Source organism: Camelina sativa, chromosome 15 (assembly GCF_000633955.1).
Source record: "Camelina sativa cultivar DH55 chromosome 15, Cs, whole genome shotgun sequence".
Taxonomy (NCBI): Eukaryota; Viridiplantae; Streptophyta; class Magnoliopsida; order Brassicales; family Brassicaceae; genus Camelina; species Camelina sativa.
The window spans coordinates 26,478,917-26,486,859 of NC_025699.1; positions in this window are offsets into that span (position 1 = coordinate 26,478,917).

Genomic DNA, 7,943 nt, shown 5'->3' on the forward strand with positions numbered 1-7,943 from the left:
CAACATGCAAAGACGACTAGACATAGACAAGGAACACTTGAATACTCTAGACTCTTTACACCTAGGGCCCTTCGATACCCTGTTCCATTCCAAGACCTGCTCCATGCCGAGACCACACAGGTCACCAGCATGAGCCCACACACACTCAAGCCACATCGTCATGCAGCAGTCACGCCGGTAGCTAGCCAGCCGTGACAGTATCCCCGCGCGAGTGGTCTTCGGGAACTCACGCGTGACACTAATAATTGGAACAGCGGATCGATACCTTACTAGCTAAGACTCAAGAAGCGAATTCAAGAGACTAAGCTACCACCACACACACACCATCCTCAATTCAAGCCGTGATATACCAAGCACACCAGCTTTATATCACGCAAGAAAACTAACATAGAATAATCAACAAGAAGCAAGAAAGTAAATCAAGCAACTTTAAGATTATTCTACATGCATGCACCCTTCATGCTTAAACCATTCAAACCCACTTCTCGCATGTAGATTCAGTCGCTTTAACCACTTACAACCCTTATATCCAACTCACGCATGCGATCAATCTCAACCAAATTTTATGCATTAACATGCAATCCACTTTACTTCCCAATTCATGCATGAACCCGATTTTAAGCAAAGCTTAATATTTTCAAATCCCTCTAGGTTCGATCATGCATGTAACTCTTAAACCACCTTTTAAGAGTTTAATTTACCCAATCTCTTCTTTAACCGCACGTCAAGTGAATCCCCCATATTCACCGTGCAAATCAGCTTATTCTCGCATGCATGCAATATCCTTTAACCGCAACAAAAGAAGCGACTCTACATGCTTACCACAGACTCACCTTTACGCGTCGATGATTTCCCTCGGACTTCACTGCACCTCACGATCAGACAGCTTCTCCTCTTGATCACCTCGATCCACAACCAACTCCTTGACTCCAACGCCTCTCCTTCGATCTCTCTCTCGATCGTTCTCGACCTCTTTCTCAACAATCACTTCGACACAATGTCGATGATTTCTTTCTCTCTCTCGATGATCTCTTCTTATTTCTCTCTGAGTTTTTGAGTGTTTTTGTGCTAAACACCCAAATGAAATCGTTTGCCTTGTATTTATAGGCAAAATTTCGAGGCTTCTTCCTTAATGCCCTTCGATAAGTGTCACCTACAACCCTTGCATGTGCTGCGTGAATCCCACCTCCAATGGGAGCTCGCCATTAATCCACTAATCCCCCTTGTATTAGTGCATGAAAACTCCTCCATTAGTGCATGTAAAGCTTCTTATTAGTGCATGTCACTTAATCAAGGCTTAATCTTAGCTCTCAGCCAATAGAGCTCCGCCAAATCCTCTTAATCAGCTTGATTAAGTTAATCTTCCCACTATATCCTTAATCTCCTTAATTTTTTAATCCTTCCACTAACTCCACCTTAAATAAAATAATCTTCCCACTTTCCTTACTTCTCATTGGTCAGAATCTTGAGAAAAAGAATTTTCTCCCCAAATACTCGATCCTTTGTCCGGCACCTTCGACTACGCGTCTCGGACATTTCGACACTCTTTCTCGGGTCATCGGCAAAATTTCTCGGGCTCTCGACAATTTTCTCGAGTACTCGGCAACTCCTTCAATCCTCGATAAATTTTCTCGAGTACTCGGCATCTTCCTCGATCCTCGACACATTTTCTCGAGTACTCGGCATCTCCCTCGATCCTCGACAAATTTTCTCGAGTACTCGGCATCTCCCTCGATCCTCGACACATTTTCTCGAGTACTCGGCAACTCCTTCAATCCTCGACAAATTTTCTCGACCAACTTTCCTCGACCTTCTCCGCCCATTCTTCTGACTCCTGATCGGTCCTAGAGTCTCGATCGTACATCCGGTTACTCTGGTCTTTGGCTCGGCCATTGTCCAACTTACAAATATTTTCTCGGGCTTCTCTCGACCATTCCCTTTTGTTTTCCTTCCTCTTCTTTCTTACGTCTTTTCCGGGCCATTTCTCCGATCTTTCATTTTAAGATTTCTACTCTTGGTGAGGGTCACTACAGTCACCCTCTTGCGCTAATGCTATTTTAGATTTCAAATCCTCGATGGTCTCCCGTCCGTACGGCACCTGAGATTTTTGCCACTGAGAAATGGCCCGGCGACAAGTAGTGATTTTGTCCACAAGAGAGGTAGAAGACGAACTGCCACCCACATCCCAACCCTCCGTAATGGCTCCAAAGAAACCCTCCTTGTCAAGCCAACGCCGATCAAAGCGGAAACTACTTTTTCCCCGGCGAATTTTATCCTTAAGTACTGCTATCACCGGCATGTGATCCTATGCAATCCGTGGTAAATACTCCGAAAAAGAATCCGTAAACAACGCATGCCACTTTTCATTTGCTAAGGCCCGGTCTAACCTACACCGGATAGGTTTCTTATCCCACCAACCTCGCCAGGAGAGATTATCCCCCAACGATGGAAACTCAAGTAATCCGCAATGTCGAATCATTGCATTAAAAGGAACAAAAGAAGAGGCATGCCGCAAGCGACCACCCCGCTTCTCATGGTTACCTTTAATTTCATTAAAATCACCTATTAGAAACCATGGTTGGTCCCTACCCAAACCAATACGAGTTAAACGTTCCCATACCAGATCTCGGTTCTTTAGAACCAGATCCCCATATACAAATGATAAATATATCAGCTGTCCTTTATAAGTAATTTCCACATCAAGTAATCTGTTTGACTCAAAAAGAAAAGTAACAGAATTATTATTATTATTATTGTAGAATAATGCCAAACCACCACTACATCCAATAGGTTTAACAGTTTTTAAAGCTGAATAACCAAAATGACCAATAAAAGGTTTCAAAAAAGAAAAAGGTTGTCTTGTTTCAGACAAAAACAGAAAATCTGGCCGATGCTTTCCCCAGAGGTCTCTGAGATACCCAATAGTAGCTTTGTTTCCCAGCCCCTGGCAATTCCAACTTAAAATCTTCATTTAATGACCTTCGGTATTGGTGGCTTGGCCCCACCAGCAACACCCTTCTCCATCTCCTGAGGCTTCAGGGCCATAGTATCTCCAACCGAACCAGAACTCTTAATAGCAGGACGTTTGCGCGGGGTGCGCACATACACATTCAGCTTCCTAGAACCCAGACCCTGTACACCCAATTGTCCTTTCCCCTTGCGTGATCTCTCGGTCACCATGGAAGGACCCATATCACTCAACTGATTCGGCTCTCCTGCACCAAGAGAGAGAGATCCTGCAGGCGGGAGTTCCTCACTTGCAGAGTGCTCCTCCTCTGTACCAATATCACCATGATCCTCAGCCCCGTCCTCGGCTGCCACAGTAGCATCAACCTGCATATCTAGTGTCTCCTCCATGATGGGAACAGTATCGTCTACCTCCTGAGCATTTCCTGTAACCTTAGCAACCTCCACAACAGATTCCTGCATAGTAAGATCCTGTGTAGCAACCTCCTGCACAACCACAGTAGTAACGTCGCCACTTGGTTGGGACTGAAACACGCCACTTAGTACCTCTGTGCTCGCACTATGCGCCTCCATAGCAGCTCCCTCTGAACCCAACAGAATACCAGAACCAATTTTCTCCTTAACCGCATGTGTAGAAGGTAGCACCCCATCCACATCATCCGACTGAGCTTCTTCCTGGAACAGAGCCTTGCGAACCACTTTACCAGGACGAGGACCATCTACTAAGTTCACACCACCGACATTCTCCCCCGTAACCGCAGATTGAGCCCTAGCTTCTCTTGGTACTTCCCGACGATGCCTGTCTTCATTATATTGCACGTACGACTAATAGCGATGATGCTTTGTCACCGGCTCCCCAACAGGGAGCGTCGACCGCCCCTTCAACCCTTTGTCACCCTTCCCCTCAGAAGACCTCCTCCCATCAGCCTGAAACCCCTCACCACTTTGTTTTCCCCGATACCCTCCTTTAGCACCACCCTCCGAACCAGAGCCCCGCTGCCTCTCCGATCGGACCGCCCCTTTATAGCTCTGGTGACGTCGATCTGCATCCTCCTTTGGCAAGACAATTGGCTCCACAGTAGGCTCCTCCGGTGGAGGACAATGATCCTCATCGTGGCACAAGCTAAAACACTTCTTACAGAAGACAAACAACCTTTCATAACGGAGAGAAACAATGGTTTCCTCACCGTTATAAAACTCCACTTCTGTCTCAAATGATAGACACTTGAACCCATTGAGCGTCACCTGAACCCTCCCGCCATCAAGGTCCACATCTTGAACGGACCCCAATGCCTCCCCAATGCTCCTAAACGTTGGAATAGCCCAGAACTGAAACGGCACGCCCATAACTCGAACCCAGAAAGTCAAAGACGACGGATAGGACAGATCCACCATCGGACTCCAACGAGCCATAGAGACCATCCAAAGGTCAAAATGAAATGGTGCCATCTTCAAAACCTCAAGGATGTCTGCTTCCTCATCAAAATCGAATTGGAACTTCCCCATCCCAAGGTCTGCGCCAACAACACGCCCCTCTAGATGCCATATGCAAGGAAACATGACAAGAAGCGCCTTCATATCCTGCCTCCTTGGGTTCATACATCTCCCGATCACCGTTTTGGAGTAACCCTCGATCAAGGCCGTATTGTCAAAATACGGAATCTTCACCTTTGGCTTCATCATTTTCGAACCCTGAACTAAGGCCAGACTCTGCGACATCACAGCAAGACGAACAGCAACAACCAAGAACAAAAGACAAGAGTGGAGAAACCCAAGAAACCCAAGAGATAAACAAGGACTCAATGAGTGATGAGATTTCTGGTAGACAAGCGTCGAGCTTTTATACTCCTCTGTCAAACATCTCCAAAACCGAGTACCACTTACATAATCCCAAAAAATCCGCCTCATCGTATCTCGATTAAACTGTAATCTCCATTTAACAATCGCAATCGGGAGTGATACACCACCCGATAGCAGAATAAAAACCCAGATCGTGACCAGATCCCACCAATTACCCCCGATTCTCTCAACCAAACCAATAGGAATCAAAATCCAGACCTTCCTCCTTCCTTTTCTGATACCAAAATCAACAATGAGCCGGAGAAACGAATCCCAAAGCAGATTCGGAGCCCAATAAAACTGCAAGAACGGAAACCACTTAGGCACCCTCCAGATACAAAATCGGATTTGAGTAATAAAACCCAGATCCCATGATCGATATCCAGCCACATCATGACCGCAAGAGATCCCCAAACAACCGTAAAAAAACCAGAAAGAATCCAGATAAAGATCGCTCATAGTAAGGTTGGAAAACCCTAGAGCAAAGAAATCGCCATCGCCATCGCCGATTTTTTTTTTAACTTACACACTTTATTATTTTATTATTTTTTAATCAAAGATCCTTTAAAAAAATGTGTGATGAAGATGCTCTAAGAAGAGTAGTAAATGGTGTGAACCCAAGGGAAACATTAAAACGGATTGTGAATGTTAGTCTTCCTCCTTTGCCATAGAAACTAAATCCTAAGAGAACGCAAGGGAAAATTAAACTAAGAAAAATTGAATATGTTGAAGCAATTCACAAATCTGAGATATAAATCAGACAAGATGAAACAAAATTTGTTGATTCAATCAGAGAAAGATGATACTAATTGTAGCCAATTAACAAATACCCAAAACAAACACTTGAAATACTTATTTTATTCTTTGTAATCGTTGATCACTACCAGAGATACTTTCGACGTTATCACTACCATATCTGCTTTCATCCTTTTCACGGCTTTTCCTATTCACAATCCCATTAAAATTATCGCCTCCTCCGACGTTATTATTCCTCATCGATGTTTTTTCCCAGTTGTTTATTCCTCTTCCAGGTAGTCCAAACACAAACAAAAAGAAAGTTTTATTTCTACGCAAATACATTTATTCTTAAAGGACAAGAAAGCGTCATACGAGCACTAGAGAGAGGCCGAGCGTGCGCTGAAAGAGAGATCTGAGCAGTCAATCTTTGTTCATGTCTTGAAGGAGAAGTAAATAAATTTTGCTTAGGCAAGAGGGAGAGTATTGTGGGAGAGAAGAGAGAACCATGAGAGTTGTAACATCCGCGAATCGAAATCCCGGTTTAGGATGTGCATCGATCGATGCAACCTGCATCGATCGATGCAAGGTCAGTTTTCACGAACGAGAGTAAGTTAAACGTTGTGTCTTGGGTTAGGAAAAACCCTGGAATCGAGTATAAAAATGGAAGCTCGAGGGTTTGGCCAAGTTTGGCCATTTTTGGATAGAAAGTAAGAGAGAAAAAAGTTCTTAAGTGTTTAATATACTCTCCCAGGCCCGACAACCGAGGAAACCCTAAGAATCTCCTTGCCATGGCTTCTGCTGTCGCTGATATGCTAAATTTAACCCTGAGCTACTCTCTCAAATTAAGAGATCAATTGTAGTACTTAGGGATCGAATCCACAAGAACTCTAGATTCACACAAGAGATTTAATAATCTTTTAATTATGCTAAACAGAAATATTTTAATCGAATTGCAAAATAAAACAGAAAATAAAAGAGATGTAAATTCAGATGGATTAAACGCTAGGCCTAGGGAAATTCTCAGGAAATCATGGAAAATCAGATCAATTAATTAAGCATGCAGGATTCAACAATTAAGCACCGTTCTTGAACTCTAAACACAATTGTAAAATAAATCAGTTCTCAATGCAAATATTATCTAAGTTTTAAAACCCAAAAATCCAAATCTCTTTGCAAAATTCAAGTTAAAAACCAGCAATAAAATCAAGTTTAGATAAGTTCACAAAATCACTAATTCAAATCTCTTTGCAAAAAGTAATTTTGCTCACCAAAGGTTTTTGTCAGGAAAAACAATTATATTCTCATATCAATCAATAATCCTAAGATCTAAATCCAGATGACTAATCAAAGATCTAGCATTAAGAACAACCTATGGTGAAGAACAAGAAAGATAATGAATCCTAAATTAACAGATCTAATAATCCATGAAATTCCTAATGAGAAACCCTAAACCTAACAAGTAGATCTACTCAGACATAATTGTAAGAACACAAATCATGATTAAAATAGATAGCATTAAGAGATTAAAGGAAGAAGAAAATGAGTTCTGAATCTTCTCTGAAGGAGTCTTGATTCTTTTCACCAAAAGCTCTCTAAAATCTCTCACAGGGTTTTGCTCTCAAAAGTTGCAGGGAAAAATAAAGCTTAGGTCTAAACAATGACCATAAAAATCCTATTTATATTCCTAAACATGTCTAGGGACTAATGATGCAAATATGAAAAACTTTGGGGCAGCTTTGTAAATCTTCAAAACTTGTGAGGAAAACTTCCGATTTCGTCTTTGGCCTAGCATCGATCAATGCTATCAGTGTGTCGATCGATGCTGGATTCTAAATTCATCTCTCAACTTCTGCAGCTCAGCCTCAATGCTTGATTAAGCTCCAAATCTTCCTATTTAGCTCCATTATGCTCTCATCCATGCTAAATCCTATAAAGACTCAAAAGACTCTAAAAATACCAAAAAGACTCTAAAAATAAGACTTATATCATGGCTAAAAACACCTAAAAACCATGATATATCAACTCCCCCAGACTTAGCATTTGTTTGCCCTCAAGCAAATCAAAAACTTCATCTGTGAAAGATGTTTGAAAATGAAGGAACTCATTTTCTTTTTAAAGTAATGCCATGATCATCCAAACCTTAATCCACATGCTTAGCAGATAAATCCAAATCGAACCACCATGTACTTCTCCGTTGACTTTCATAGCATCCCAAATTCAAACCAAATTCCACTACTTCCTCCATAAAGCTTTCATCGGTGAGTCTAATCAATTTGATCAATATCAATAACCTTCTAGACTCATTCCCATACAATACCATAACAAGCAAGACATATCTTTTACCACATGTGGTACTCTTTCTCTCCCCCAGACTTATTCTATTTATTCTTCCTTAGAGA